This window comes from Callorhinchus milii, unplaced genomic scaffold (assembly GCF_018977255.1).
Source record: "Callorhinchus milii isolate IMCB2004 unplaced genomic scaffold, IMCB_Cmil_1.0 Scaffold1, whole genome shotgun sequence".
Lineage (NCBI taxonomy): Eukaryota > Metazoa > Chordata > Chondrichthyes > Chimaeriformes > Callorhinchidae > Callorhinchus > Callorhinchus milii.
The window spans coordinates 121662145-121677970 of record NW_024704742.1 but is presented as its reverse complement, the minus strand read 5'-3'; positions in this window follow the sequence as shown (position 1 = coordinate 121677970).

Sequence of the window (15826 nt, the reverse complement as noted above, 5' to 3'; positions counted from 1 at the left end):
GCATAGCAATGTCCCACAAACAGTGGTGGATTGAGTGACCAAATTATTATTATTGTTTTTTAGAAGGGATTATTGACCCCGGAAAGCAATCCACCAATTGACTAACAACCAATTTACTGCTAGGTAAACAGAGGCATGTGGATTAAGGAAACTTGCCTAAGGTTTCGCTTTGCCCGTAAATCAAACCCGGATCCTCTCGCTTGTGAGGCGAGTACTCTAACCAATAAGCTACAGGAATGAAAGAGTGAGGAAAGAAAAAGAGGAAAAAAGAGGCAGAAAGCATTGAGGAAAGGTAGCATAAAAAAGAAAAATCTAAAATGATTTTTTTTTACACAAGAAATGTTTCAAAAAGGAAAGCCTGAGCTCTGGTGCTTAGCCAGAATTGTCAAGCTTTTGGGATATCTAACCGATCTAAAACGCGCTATATAAGTATCAATTGTATTATAAACAATGGAAAAAGAAATAAAAAAGGGATTGGAAGGAAAAAATCTACAAATACTATAAAGAAATATGCAAAGGGAAATAAAAACATTGCAAGACAAAAAACAAGTCACAATCAGGAATAATATGAAGGAAGAAGAATAAAACAAGAGCAAAATAATATATCCAAGCTCACAATAATTTTAGTAATGATTTACCTACATTTTAAACTCCTTTCTTATTTACTTTGGCAGCTCTTTTCACCTTCCCTCGTTTCAAAGGAAAAGATATTCTGTTCGTGCAATCTTCAGCACATTGCGCAGGTAGAGATTTTACATTCTACTGAATGCAGACTTCTATTTGCATTTGCTGCTTTGCAAGCTGTCAAATTCCCAGTTAAGGTGGACTGCTGTGAGAGGATTATCCCAAACAATTTTTTTCCCGATGCAGAATGTGAAACAGCAAAGGATTCATCGGGAGCTCTGTTTAAGTACTGTTTGGAGAAGATTTTAAACATTTCTTTTGTGCCAAAAAATGATCAGAAAAGCATAGAATTTGATATGAATTTTTTACACAGTTGTCAGTACCAGAGAAAGGAACTTCTTGCAATGGATGAGCCCGATTGAAAATAACATTTTTTGCTTTTCTGCTCCTATAAACCCCAGAGGCCATAAAATGTCATCTCGTTTTACTCTGTGGGGACCATTTTTCGGACAACAGTGGCGTTCGGGGAATTTTGGTATGTTCAGACACACAGAGGCTTTTCGTGATATCAGATCACCAGTGCCTGCAACAATCTCCCTGGAGGCCTCTTCTGAGGCATCGAAGAAGTTTCAAGAGACAGTGAGGGGTGCTGGACACCCATACCATACCAAGTCTTGGGCTTCTTTAACTGTGTTTTTGGTCATCTTTTCTTCTCCTCACCCCCCTCAGCTCCTACCCTCAGCTCTGGTACCCAGACAGATTGTGAAGCATTTGGTATGTTCTCCTGATGTGAAAGGTGCTATGTAAGTGTAAATCATATCGTATAAAATTGTATTCTGAGTGTGAGGTAACCCTATTGCTCCAGATGAATTTCCACTTACTTTGCCTTTAATGACAGGGCCAGACACTGGGATTGAGTACAGATGCAACAACAGCACAACCTTTGTTGCTGTTGCTGATGTACCCAACTTACGTTTCACAGAACCAACCACTTCACCTGTCCTGTTGCTGATCCTCACCAACTTCAGAATATAGTTTCCTGAGATTGCAGCGCTCAAGAAATATAAATGGACTTACTGAACTTTGTATACACTGGAATGATGTTCTGCTGCACTTAACTTTGATATGTGAGATGATGCTCCTGTTTGCTGCCAATTTAAAAGCTTCATTGAGTATAACCATAGAAAGCATACCCACAAATAGATGTGCCTTCAGCGAGAATGGTCTATTGTGGTCTGTATTTAAGCCATAAAAGGTTTTACAAATGTCCATTAGTGACTATATGTATATTTATTACTGCTATTATGCTTTGTGGTGACACTGGGCTGAGGCTTCTGTACATGTAGTGGATAATCTCTAAAGCCTTTGTACACTCACTTTCCAGTATTGGCATTCCTTATTTGTATGCCTACAGTATTGTTAAGGTTTGCAATTTCTATGCATGCGCTGTTTGTAAGGTTTTAGATCATCAGACTCTCACAGAGCACACTATTCGCTGATCTCATGACTTTCTTTATTTAGATCCTTGTTGTAATAAAAGTTCATTGCACAGCACCAAACTGTATCACTGTTCTCATTGCTTGGAATAAGATTTTACGCTAACAACCAGCATATGTTGTTTGTACAAGCTTTGCAATTGTTTGAGGTGAGTTGCGGGAATCTCTCTGCCTTGCCCCCTGCCGTGCTTCCTTCATGACCTCTCTCAAGACATTCCTCTTTGACTTGCCTTTGGTCATCTAACCATCACCACCCCACTTGCTTTCCACCCCCCTCCTGATTCCAAACCCCAGCTCGGGTGCATGGGACTTCCTCCTGATGTGAAAGATGTATGTAAATCCAATTTGTTGCTGTTGCTGTTGTAACTCAGGCCTGATTCACAATCCCGGCCCCTCTGTCCCACCATCTTTGACTAAATCCCTGTGTCTCATAGCCCTACACTCAGGTTTTCAAAAAGATTTTCAAACTACTTAAGAACACAAGAAATGCTAGATGAAAAAAAGACCAAAATGTGTCTGCCGCCTTCCACCTTCCTGGCTGTCGCACGCACATATGTCCCAAACTACCTATGTACGTTATTCCATAATGTTATTTCCTAAAGGAAAACTATCTAATCTGTGTTTGAAGGAATCAACACTTCCTGCTTCAACTGTCTCCCTAGGGAGCCTGTTCCACAGGTTCACTATTCACTCACTGAAATAGTGTTTCTGTAGATTTGTTCTGAACTAATCTCTTCTGACTCTGCCTTTGGTCCACTTCCATTTACCCCACTATCTTTCACTCTGCTCAGACTCCCAATCCATCTCTGCAAAGGACTTTGAGATGTTTCCCTATGTGTGAAATGCACACATGTGTGTGCAACTTATTTTTGTTCTTTTGAGCTCTCAGTTTTCATCTCTTACTCTATCCTTGGGAAGAGTATTGCGCACTGCAGATATGAGCAGCTGGGCTGGTAACTCCCTGCCCATTCTTAGGCAACATGAGCTTAACCTTATCTACTGCACGGAAGAGGGTTTAGATGGAAGAATGCAAAAAGTTTCCAGGAAGTTTTGCTGCATTGCTCTTAAATAAACCTACGAACTGACCTCAAGTGTTAGTGCAATGTAGGACTCTGCTTTTAAAAAGTACAACTAATGAGTTTCAAATAAATTCGCTGAAACTCTCTCCCTCTATCCCTCCGCCTTGCCCCCTCCTTCCCCATCTTCAGGTCATGCCTGAAGACCTTCCTCTTCGACCGTGCCTACAGTAAACTCCCCCTTCCCCGGTTCAGCATCATGCTCCACCACTGTCAAGTGCTCTGGGATGCTACCCTTGCGTGAGGGGTGCAAACTGTTGTTGTTGTTAGTTGCTTTTCAAACAGTGCATTACTCACTCATTCATCTTTCTAATAGTAGCAACAAGTCATTCATCCAGCTTCAAAGATAGTCAGAACAAAAGAGACGCTAGAAATCCAAGAGCCAAGGCAAAGAATGTTTTTTTTAAGAAAGATGGGGTTTTAATTGCAGAACGAGAGAGAAAATAACTAGCAACCACAGAAACTGGGCTCATTATGACACAGCTCTAGAACAGGTTGTAAACTGTTATGTATCACAGTGGCCAAATCTATGAATGGTAAACAACACAAGAGGTAAAATCAATACATCAATGAATGTCTTTCGCAGCAATTATTTTTAACCGAGGTGCAGAGATAAAACAAACGTCTATTGCCAGAAGATAGTACATAATATTGCTATGGGGAAATACTGCCAGAGAAAAGAAAATTTGTGGTTTACAAATAACTTGCTCCGAGCATTCAAAAGCATTCCTTGAGGGTGATAATTTTCAAATCAAGCATAACATTCACATGAGATCTAGGAGTATAATATCTCACAAAACTCATGCAAATTCTTCGAATTTATTGACGTTGCAGATTTCTGATGGCAACAGCAAGATGTATTATGAACTTTTTAGCATGGTTTGGTTATTCAATCCACGACTGTGTGTGGGACACTGCTGTGCACAATTGGCTGCTGCTTTTTCACCCACAAAATACATAGTCAATCCATTTACAATATATTCTGTGAAATGCTTTGAGATGTCTCAATGACTTGACAAGCGCTACAGCAAATGAAATTATTATTATTAATATAAGGAGAAGAAACAAATAGTTGTACACGTGTCAATATCATTGAAAAACTAGTTTGCTTTTGTGAAACTCAAACATTTATATATTGTTCTTGTCTTACAATTCAATTCAGAATGCCCTATTGACCTGCATTTCAACAAATTGTATGAATTGTATGGCACTATGCAAAATGTAATTTTGTATTGTATTGTTTGTAATTCATCTTTTTAAGGTTGAAAATGGCCTGCATTATAAATCTATGAAACGTTCATACAGCAAATACTCAGCAATTCAAATCTTAAAATGGTATAGGTTGTTTCATTGTGTTATAGAAAAGGCCTTTGACAAAAGATAAACAATTGCCTTCAAGCTCTAAATTGTTCTCGCTGAGAAGCACTTTACATTTTGTTACGTATTTGTGTTTGAAAATTACATGCACAATCACAGAAAGAAATGATGAATGTAAGTGTGTTGGTAACTGGGTACATCCTAATTACTATAATAAAAACTCATAAAACTGAAACATTTACTGTGTGCAAGAATTTAATCTAAGGCTCAATCTAATTCTAAAGTTCCAGATAAAATCAGCATTTTATTATCAGATCTTTATTATTAAGTTCATTGGCTACTTGTTTTCCAGGAGATGTTAAAGACACTATTCAAAAAGAGGGAGTTTATTCCAGTATCCTGGCCAATAATCCTCCAGATTTAATGATTATTCACCTCATGGCTGTTTCCTGGATCTTGCTGTGTGAGTAAAATGGTTGCCACATTTCCCTGCAAAAACACTTGTTACAACTTGACCACAGTTATGGTGAAGCATTTTAAGATATTTTGAGATGATAAAGTGCTGTAAAAACAAACACAACAGCAGTGGAAGACATATCATAGGCGCCTTTTCGTAAATTGAGCAATTTTAATATCTTTCATTATACTGTAATTAAACAGAATAAGATCTGGCAACAATGCAAGTTCTTTCTTTTTTGTCTGACTCCTGTTTTATGACAGGCATTTTTTGAACTTGTGGTCTGACACACTAAAGCTATTTTCATGATAGCACATGCCACTTGCTCCTCAGCAAGTTGCACAAATTGTTTCCTACTTAGCTCCACACTCAGCTCTGTTTTCCTAACATTTTAAATGATTCTCTCCAGAGTTCTTTACTCCGAATTCTTTTTAGATATTCATATTGTAACTTTAGTACCCATCGAAACCTGCTAGGAGCATGGATTCTTTCCACTCAGCTCCTTTGAACCCAGCAAGCAAACCCCTAACAGGTAGTGTGGTCCTAGCTTGACAAGCAGTGGGAAAGCTTGCCAGACTATGCTTTCAATGGCAAGCTATGCTGTTTTAGCTGGTTAAACTTCAGTAGCTCTCTAATGCACCCTCTAGGTCCCCAAGCCTTGGCTCTTGCCAAACAACATGTAACACTCTCTGAAATTAAGTATGCAGGGTGCGTCCCCCAAGGGACAGAATGTGCATTGCGTTCCAGACACAGGGAACTTTCCATAATAACACTCTGTTTGCTAATACAGGTGCACCTAACAGTAAATTAGTATCACCAGGAACTAAAACATCAGTTATTGAGGAAGGAGTGGAACTGATAAGCAGCTAATCTTTATATCCTAATTGCATCAATTCAATCTGGTTTTATTTCCACCATTAGTCTCAGCCAATGTGGTAATGTAGTTTTAACCTGCAGTTAAAACCTGACAGAAATTCTAATTCAGAATGAATGTATCAATCCTAAAGATGCAACACAATGTAACATGAGGCAATACTAAGGAGTTTCCATAATTTCTTTCTATATCAATATGCGCAATAAATTACATTGAATTGCATCATTTCATTGCAACAATTTGAATACCTGTTTTAGGTTCGTTGTAAAATGTACAATAATAAATCTTACATTTGATATCACAGTTGAAAACATCATCAAGATGTCTCAAAATCCTCATAGAAATTACTGTAATAGTAACTATGTATTTGCAGGCAAATGTGGAAGATAATCTGCACACAGCAATGTCCCTATGAAATAAATGACCAAATTAATCTGTGGTAGTGGGGGCTGGGGGTTGTTGACCAAGGCACAGGGAGAAACTCACTTCTCTAATGAATAGTGCCATGGATCTTTAACGTCCATCTGAACAGGCAAATGGGACCTCGGCTTAAGGCGGGATTTGAAGGTGGGGAGGGAGGGGGCAAGGTGGAGGAATCATGGAAGAGAAATACAGAAGAAAACAGTGAATCAAGAAATAATATAAAATTGTATATTCAAATTACTATAAAATTCCACAGTAAATAGATATCTTCCTTCTCTTCTAAAATATAGGGATAAATTTTACAATATTTCTTTACCATCTGTCTTAATTAAGAAATTTGAGCGGGGACTCTTTCTGGAAGTACATCCCACTTGTCATTCTAGCCTGAGGGAAACATATTCTGAATAGTGGAGCTTTTTGTTAAATTGGATTAAGTTGGCTCATGGACTCTCAGATTACCTAAGAATTGCTATTAAGAAATACGGCAAATTTGATTCCATATGTTATTAAATTGTAATTAAATTTCACTGTATTACATATGGAAGTAAAATACTGTTTAAAACATTAAGAACAAGCAATTTTGTTTTAATGGTTCAAATTAAATAGCTTTTGTAAACAACAAAATTACATTTATAGAGCGCCTTTCACGTCGGGAGGACGTCCCAAAGCGCTGGAACGTTTCACAAACAATTAAAGTAATGGTGATTAATGTAATAGCATAAGAACATTTTATTCTAAAACTATTTTCTGATTTGCTGCAGGACCTTTGGTATTTTAGCACCAGATTAAATTGTTCCTGATGAATATGATGTCAATTAAAATTAAAATTGGTCACTAGATATCATTGGGTGGGGGTATTGGGTAAATTGCTTAGGCTAAGTGGTTTGTTGAGCTGCCTAATTGCCCTGGTGATTGGGATCTGATGGGATTCGCTGTGCATTGCTTTCAGTAAAGTACATTGTGGAATATTTATACTTAAAGGTTCAAAATTATGAAAGGGTTTGAGAGTGTTAATGGGAAAATGTCATTTTGGCTGGTGGTGAACCGGCAATAATTAAACTCAAAATCATGCATTAAGGGAGCATTGTTTCACACACACGCACAATAAATATGATATTTCAAGCTCCTTGAAAGAGTCGTTGCTTCCCAGCTTCGCTCCTTCCTCTGTTACTACTCCCTTCACGAGCCCTTCCAATCGTGTTTCCGCGCTTCTCACAGCAATTTATTTTGAGGATGCTTATACATTTACGACTTGGAATCCATCTTGATTGGTGTGCAAAGTTAAGCTGCAACTGCTGCTCAAGTTCTACACATCCAAAAGGTGAGAGCATGCTCAGTGGGTATGGAAAAGTAAGTGGGGTCTTTGTTTCTCTCTCAATAGAATGATATGTATCTCAATAGCGACATGTTTCTCAATATAATATTGGAATTGGGTCAACCTTCTGTGGTGGTCTCAGTGGTTTGGTTCCTGAGTCAAAGTTGCCCATAGTACTCAAGGGCACTGCTGTTGACAAACCGGATAGCCTGGCTCCATCAGCAGGACTTGGAGGTGCAAATTAGAATCATAGAATTATACAGCACAGAAGGAGGCCATTTGGCCGATCGTGTCTGTGCCAGCTCTTTGAAAAGAGCTATCCAATTCAATCTCAACAATTTATATAGAGTCCTTTACACAGGGTAGCATCCCAGAGCACTTGTCCTCACCAACCTTCACCTCATGCTCTCCAGAATTAGGTTAGCAGAGTGTGTCCCTCCACGGAAAGTTGGGAGTTTTTCTGTGGTGTAGGTGACATACATATGTGGAATTCTCACTTGGTTTAGATACTGTTAAGCATTGCGATGTGTTTACACATAGAATCGTAGAATCATACAACACAGTAGGAGGCTATTCAGCCCATCGCGCCTGTGCCGGCTCTGTGAAAAAGCTGTCCAAATTAACCCCACTCTCTGCTCTCTCCCCATAGCCTTGCAAATTTGTCTATCCCAAATACCTATCCACTTCTCTCTTGAAAGTTGTTATCGAATCTGCTTCCACCACCCTTTCAGGCATTCCAGATCCAAACAACGCACTGTGTGAAAACATTTCTCCTTCCCTCGGGTTCTTTTAACAACTATTTTAAATCTGTATCCTCGGGTTACCAGCTCACCCACCAGTGGAAACAATTTCTTCCTGCTCACTCTATCAAATCCCCTCATAATTTTGAACACCTCTATTAAATCTCCCCTTAATCTTCTCTGCTCCAAGGAGAACAATCCCAGTTTCTCTAATCTCTCCACATAACTTAAACCCCCCATTTCTGGTACTATCCTGGTAAATCTCATTTGCACCCTCTCCAAAGCCATGAATGACATCCTAAAGGGTGATGCACAGAATTGAATACAGTACTCTAGCTGAGACCTAACCAGTGTTTTATAAATGTGTCAGAAACCCAGCTGACCAAAATGAAGATGGTGGAAGACCCAGAAAAAATAATAAACATTGAAATAACACCTCAAAAAAACTATCGGATCCTGACTTCCATGACAATGCTGAAAGAAACTATGTGCTCCTCATGGACTTTCTAGCCAATCATAGCTGTATACTTAAAGGCAAACTGAAATTCATCACAAGACTAGGAAAGCTATCAGGGTGGAAGGTAAAAGGAGGTAAAAAGTCAAAGATGTTCAAACCACAATACAGACTTGCTAATAACATTTGGGTCCACACAGAATACCAAGTGATTAGTTCTCAGCCACAGTAAAAGACTTCTAAAACCCGAGTTCCCATAACCTTGCAAATTTGTCCCCCCCAAATATCTATCCCCTTCTCTCTTGAAAGTTGTTATCGAATCTGCTTCCACCACCCTTTTTAGGCAATGCATTCCAGATCCGAACAACTTGCTGTGTGAAAACATTTGCAACAATTACAAAGACATCAGTCTTTTGGTCTTTGACCCTTATGCTTTCTGACAAAACACTCGCTGGTTTTGCAGGTGAATTCAACTATAATCAGGCTGATAGCAGAAGAAAGCATCTGAGCATGCACCAATTGTCATCAGTTAAACTGCTGACACAAGATTGAAGAAAGCCAAATTGTACCCAACTTGTGTCAACATTAAACAAGCTCTGCTCAGACTGACAGGAGGGGTTCTGGGCTAGATTTTACCACTATGTTGACAAAACTAGGCTTGTCATTCATTGAGAAGCTTCACAAGGCACAAGCACACTCGGTAAGAAGACTTTAAGGAAGAACAGGCTGATACAAACAGAGTCATCCTGTCCAACCTATTTTCAATCACTTTTATCAAGGGGTTGTCAAAACTAGTAAGAATACTACCAGTTTTGAAGCATAAGCGAGCAGGCAGCATTGATGCTTTGAGCTTTGCACTGAACTCATTTATACTGAGTTGCAATATTTAAACCAACATTTCAAACAGTTCTCCATCAGGAATGAATGAGTGAATCTTTGCACCTAGGACAAAGCCTCACCCAGGATGATAAAAGTCATGCGGCAGCAGAGCTGTGACAATCAATTGTTGATCACTGCAACGTTCAAGCACATTGTTCCCTACACGTAACCAAAGGGATCTGAATATAATACCATACTCTTCATCCCACCAACACTTCTACTGCACTGTGACCAATAGCAATTCTCACTTGAGAGAATTAATGATATGAAAAACTACATGAATGACAAATATCTTATGGAGACCACCTTTTCAGGAAGAAATACATCAGCAAAAACATAAGCTCCTAAGATAAGTTTGCCAGTACTAGTGGTAAACCATGCGGTTTGTTAACTAAAGCTAGTACACGTTGGCTCTCCTCTGCACCTTTCTACACTGAGTACTGTGCTAACATGATGCAGATAATGTGTAGGTTGTTTAAAACAAAACTCACATTTGCCTTTCCCATTGGGAGGATGTCCCAAGATACTTAACAGGTCGGGGTCTTGTAGCTTAGTGGTTAAAGTGCTCGCCTCACAAGCGAGAGGATCCAGGTTCGATTCTCAGGCAGGTCGAAACCTTAGGCCTCAATCCACGACTGTTTGTGGGACACTGCTGTGTGAAATTGGCTGCCACGTTTTGCCCACAAATATACAGACAATTCACTTTACAGTATATTCTGTGAAGCTCTTGTATCAAATGCGAGGATTATTAATATTATTATTATAAATATAATAGCTCAAGATAAACACTAGTTCCTTTCGGCTTCTCCTCTTATAGTCAAATCCTGGTGTCAAGAAATACAGAGCAGACCACCCACTCATGGATAATGATGATAGCATTGGGAAGATCCACCATTCAGATCCATCCAACAGCATAGAATAACACCATCACTACCAATCATAAAGACTATCCATTGCACATCAGACAAAGAACTCCTACATCAAACCTTCATTAGAGATAAAAAATAAAGAGATCAAACTATTAAGCAAAGTAATGTTAGTGAATGGGTATGAAAATACATTAGGTGCAGAAACTGGTACAATAAGTAACAAATTCATTTAGTAAAGTAAGTTGAAACATTATGAACATTTTGTTGGAACACGTTTTAAATAAAAAAAACTCATAAACACGTAGAGAAAATGGCCATTTTTTACAACTGTTTTATCATTACTAGAAAATACAGTGTATAACTCACATAACCCACCTTTTTAAAGGCCATAGCTCTTTAATCTCCAATACTATTTCTTCTCAACCAGTTACTTCTGCAGTTCTTTCTTGAACCACTTTGAGACTGTCCTTTACTTGAAAAGTACTACTGATATTCTAAATATCGACTCATTTATGGAGAAAAATTTGTTCTAATCTCTATGCTTGCTAGATAATTCCTTGCATGTTCATTTTAAAGCTGTGTACTTTGGATTCTATGATCGCAGTCTACGTCAAATAGCCTGCTTACATCTATATCTTTTATGCTTCACAGCATTTTAAAGATTTAGGTCATGTCCTGCCTCAATCTTTTCTCCAATGAAAACAAGAATGAAAATGATCTACAAATCTCAGCATTACTCTCGTCTCAGCATCTTCTCTAACCCTATCCATTTAACATCCTGATTTTTTTAAAGGAGGACATACAAAAATATACAGTATTTTACATAATAACAACAATTCTTGCATTTGATATATTATACAGAAGGGTAGAACTTCCTTCCGATTTATATTCAAATGTTCATATTGCAACCTTATTAGAATTTACTTATCCAAACAATAGGATTATTATTTTCAAACCATCATTTAGATTCAATGGAACACAGATGAATGGTAAACATGACACATCTAACAATTAATTCTGATAATAGTCTGAACTATAAAGTTCAAGGTGGGTATGACAATCTGGATTACATGGATGGACAGAAATTTTCACCATTGAAGAGGTTCATTTGCTCATTATATACGATGTTACTTTTATTCATGCTTCTAATTTTTTAAATTATTTCCTTATCCACCTCATCCCTCATATCCCTTAATGTAATTACTGATTGGGTGCTTATCCATAGGGATATAAGAAATATATTCCACACATTATAAGAGACTGACAAACATTTTTTTTATACTGTAGTACATTATATTGGTTTGGCAGTTGAAAATTTCACCTTCGAGGGCCTCATATTGAAAACGTTCATCAATGATCGTATCTGAAATATTATATCAAGGGCATTTCAGGGCATATTCACACACCCTGAAATGTATGGTAAATCTGGAGTGCCATGCAGCATTCTCCTCATCCAGCCTAGATGAACAATATGCATTTAGATGGATGACAATTCTCTTTATTTGCAACTTAATCAGAGTAAAAATGAAGGGTTGTCCAATTTGCAGTACTTCAGTGTACAGTTCTTCTGTACCAAACTGAGACTGTATTTGTTCATCTCTGAACTGATATGCAATTCCTGTAATTGTTTAATCACACACATGCACACTTACACAAAGAACCTTTTTAAAATAATAATCTTTGTGTGAATGACACTGTTAAATATTTCACAAATATTCTACTTTTGTTTCAGACATATCTTCAGAAATTTGTGATTTATTAGGAAGAACAACAACATGCATTTTTATAGCTCCTTTCACGTACATAAGTTCCCGGAGCACTTGACAGCAGCAGAGTCTGACCCCAAGCCAGGGGGACGGACAAACAGGAGACCGGAGCCAGCCAGGCAGAGTAGAGGGTAAGCAGATTGGATAGATAGGGAGGTTGGAGGGCATGAAAGGTTTTGAAAACGAGTAAGAGGATTTTGAAATCAATCCCATTCAGTAATTAGAAGCCAGTGGAGCCTGGCAAGCACTGGTGTGATGGGGGTATGGAGTTTTGTGCAAATGAGTATCTGGGCGGAGGAGTTTTGGATTAATTGGATTTTGTGTATGGTGGAGCTGTGGAAACCAGCGAGGAGGGTATTGGAAAAGTCCAGCCGGGAAGTGACGAAGTCATGGACGAGGATTTTGGCTGCGTCGGTTGTGAGGTACGTACTGAGGCGGGCAACATGACAGAGATGGAATAAAGCAGTCCTGGTCATCTTTGAACTGACATGAAATTAATTGTTTCATTACACACACACACCTATACAGAGAACCTTTTTTAAAATAATAAATCTATTTTTGGAAAACGGTGTTGGTACACTTTAACAATCTGAGTATCTACATTTCTTGACTTAACAAAAGTTGTATTAAAATCACTATTAACAGTGCATTGAGTTATTTGTAAATGGTGCTGAATGATTTTTTTTCAAGTCACAAATGTGACCTCTAGTGGCAAGTAACATGATTAGCTTTTGCAATTTATTTTCCAGAGTTGGAGAGATTTGGATGAAGACAATGCATTGACCCATTTGATTTTCTCCTTTCAGAATATCAACACTCAAGCTGTTTCTAATAGGAGGCCAGTGATCTGGTTCCTACCACCCTTCCTGATCACCCGTTCCAACTGTTAATTACCCTCTGGGTAAAAGAATACTTCCTTCGAATTTGTGCAAAAATTAATCTCCGCAACTCTGAACCTGTGACCTCTTCCGTTGCCTCGAAATTATTTTTTGAGGTTCTATATGATATGAAGGATTTTTTCTCACCTTATATTCATGGTCTTAAGCAAAATGTGGAACATCACAGAGATGCAAGAAATAGGCAAACAAAATCCAATTTTACTTACCTCATGCATCTGCAATTTTTTTTACTGGTAGCACAAAGATATTTGTTAACAGAAAGAAAGTCAGAGACAAATAGAAAAATGAAAGTGTTAATGAACAGTTAACTGAGAATCAGAGAAAAAGAAAGAGGCACAGAAAGATAGAGCGTTTCAGAAAGAAACAGTCTTAGAAAGATTTAGAGTCAGAGCAAGATGGGCTGGCACAATGTGTTGAAAATTTTAAAACATGTCATCACTAGTAAGAGTAATTTTAATGTGATGTAATATTCCTGATAAATTATACTAAATATGCTTCCACAACTAACTAATTATTGTGTTACAATTTTTACTTTTCCTGTTACGAAATCCCACAAATTGGACTTCATGATTATCAAACCTAGACTATTAATTGTTGCTCAATAAAGCAATGTTGCTAAGGCAGAAAATATTCATTATCCTTTGCAAAACACTTTTGCTTTGGTCATCTGATACATATCCTGCTTCAGAGTATCCAAATCAGAATGAGAATTCCGCATATGTATGGATCCTACACATGGAAGATTTCCAGTGTTTGAAATGGAATACGCACTCTGTCCCTGGAGGAAAGCACATTGCATCCCTAAATCCAGAGTATTAGGTGCAAGTTGGCTAAAGCCAAGACTTCAAGACTCCAGTGTACATTGTAGTATCAATTAAGTTTAGAATTTTGTTCAGGAAAGAGCCAGGCTGGCTGGTCTGTCATCAACATGGTACTTTGGATCCCCTAGCTCAGTAACTGGACTATCAAGTCTGTTAGAGGACTCACTTGATTCTGACATTCTGTTGTCAAGCACATCACCTTGGAGCTCAGCTCAACCCTGCTCCAAAGAGTTTCCATTTCTGGGAATGCCTTTTCATCCATATGCATTAATCAGACACTTCAAAATGTAGGTTGTTAACTTACAGATCAGGTTAGTTTTTGGTCGAGGCGGGGGCGGGGGGAGCTGCAGGGGGAAGAATTCAGATCATAAACCCTCTTATATCTCCTAGAAACATGGGCCTGTCACCAGGGTTGAACCTGTGGCTGTGAACAGAGGTTCTATATCAATGCAATATTAAGTTGAGGAGAGCATCAGAACACTATTATAAATGAATTATATCAGCAAATTGGTGGGAGGATTTGTAGATGTGTAAAAACACACAGAATGAGTAAACATAATTTGGCCTACAAAGTCCATTTCCTCCACAACCCATATAAAATCTACCCAATCAGACTTCACCCATTTGCATGATCTACTGGAGAAAAACTCCTATAACAAACCCTGAAAACTCAATCATGATAAATTCCATATATCATTTTTATTGTTGCAGTATTCAAACATGATCTCTCCAGACACTGCTCTCTTCTCACAATCCCAAGTCAAATATCCTTAAAACTACCTCATATATTTTACCATTTTTAAGAGACCGAGATGTCCACTTTGAATCTCTGTGAACCTTTCCTTGACCCTAAAAAGTTCTAAGTTCTAATGATCATCTTTAATCTTTATCGTCATCGTCAGAATGCTACCCCACCTGAAGGAATGGTGGTTCATCAAAGGGATGCACACAATATTGCAAATATGGTCCTATCGGTGTTTAATACAAGAATAGTATTATGACTTATAATAACCGCACCTATGTAGTGCCTTTCACATAAAAATAAACATTGATTCACTTCTAAAATAATCAATAGGATCACTTTGGTCTAAAATTACACCTTAGTAACTGAAGAGTTTGAGAAATAACATTTGTTCAAGGACTTTATTGGAGAACAAGTCTTCAGGTGTTACATGAAAAACACAATCCAGTTGACAGTGCCATCGATTTTTTTTAAATCTTACATTTGTTGCATCAACATAATGTATTATTCAACTACAAGTAGTCCAAACATTTTACAGTAAATCTTTGAGGTTTTGATGATGTGTTAAGGCATAAGGCCCTATCAAACACAAGAATTATAATGAATTATAGAAGACGTCTGTGAATTGACTGATTCAGAGATACAGAACTTACTCTTCCCTCCAGGGCTGAGTATCCCCCAATCTCAGCCACAGTTAGGAGTGTGCTTTCCCCACAAAGAAAAGGAACTGTGGAATTAATCCATATTTAATTTGTATTGTATATTTTGCCCACCATCTAATACCTTTCTCAGAAACGACAGAAGTTTCAGAATTGATTAACCTTTTGACTGCAGACAGTGCAGAAAAAGAAATAAATCATATAAAGACAAGTTTACAAGAATCCTCCATTCACTCACATTTTACACCATATTGTTATGTGAAATTAGTCCTATAGCTTAGCGTTTAGAGCACTCGCCCTCAAGCGAGAGTATCTGGGCTCAATTCCTGGGCAGGGCAAAACTTTGGGCAAGTTTCCTTACTCCACACGCCTCTGTTCACCCAACAGTAAGTAGGAACCCGGTATTAATCAATTG